Source organism: Pteropus vampyrus, unplaced genomic scaffold, assembly GCF_000151845.1.
Source record: "Pteropus vampyrus isolate Shadow unplaced genomic scaffold, Pvam_2.0 Scaffold348, whole genome shotgun sequence".
Lineage (NCBI taxonomy): Eukaryota > Metazoa > Chordata > Mammalia > Chiroptera > Pteropodidae > Pteropus > Pteropus vampyrus.
This window is the reverse complement of record NW_011889129.1, coordinates 1,712,543-1,713,695: the sequence shown is the minus strand read 5'-3', so window position 1 is coordinate 1,713,695 and position 1,153 is coordinate 1,712,543. Positions and strand designations below refer to the sequence as shown.

The 1,153-nt window shown below is 33.1% G+C and overlaps 1 pseudogene; it reads right to left on the bottom strand.

The window, feature by feature from the left end:
• Positions 1-385: 385 nt before the first annotated feature.
• On the bottom strand, positions 386-515 carry LOC111731093 (annotated as a pseudogene).
• Between the last annotated feature and the right edge of the window lie 638 nt (positions 516-1,153).

Genomic DNA, 1,153 nt, shown 5'->3' with positions numbered 1-1,153 from the left:
GTGGTAGTTAATTCTGGTCTCTCTCTCTCTCATGTTAGAGGCTTATTTTAAACTATTAATATCCTTTTTTGTCCATTAATACATAACAGTAAGGCAGTAAAAGATTGCTTGTAAACTCTGTGTGCAGGTTTGTGCTCTGTTGATTAGTAGACATCACTGAAGAGTAATAAGGTGGAGATTCAGATTTTTTGTGGGAGATCTCGATTGCCAAAATCTGGAGGTATTTTCTTTAAAGCTGATCAGTTTCTTCAGAATCTCCATCTTAGATAGCTGATGAATTGAAGACAGTTGTCAGCTTTCTGGAAGTCAAGATGGGGGAGATGGTTATCCCAAAATTTAACTAGTTTGTTTTACTATAACAATAATTTAAATTTTTTATTATTGAAAGTTTTAACCATATATAAAAATATAGAGGATAGTATAATGAACCCAGCTCCAAGAATAATCAATTTAATTAGCAATAATTGTGCCTTGGATAAACCTCATTGGTTACAATACCGTCATTGCATAAAGCTTAAGAATTATCAATTTGTAGCCAGTTTTGTTCGATGTAGTTCTCAACCACTCCACTCTCCATATTATTTTATAGCAGATCCCAGACATTATATCACTTAATCTGTAAATATTTCAGTTTCAATTTCTAAGATAAAAGGACTTTTAAAAATGACCATAATATCACTAGCACATCTAAAAAACTTCATAATGTGCAATTAGGACAGTGTTTACTTGTCCCTGATTACCTCGTAACTTCTTCTCCTGCTGCTCTTCCTCTTCTTCCTCTTCCTGGTCCTCCTCCTCTATTTAACTACTTGCAAAATTCAAACATATTGCAATTAGTTGATATATCTCTTAAGTATCCTTTAATCTACCCATTCCCCCTGGCTCTTTAAAATTTCTTCAAATTATTTTTCCTACAGTTTCTCACAGTCTGGGGAAAGTATACAAGCAAGATCCTAAATCAGATTGCATCCTTGTGGTTTCTCTGTTCATGGTATTGTCTGTAAAATGATAGTTACATCTAGAGGCTTGATCAGAATCAGGTTTGATTTTTAGAGTTTTTTTTGTTTATTTCTGTGTGTGTATATGTTCTATATTTTCATCAAGAGGCACATAATGTTCTGTTTTTCTCTTTTTGTGAAGTTAACAGCCATAG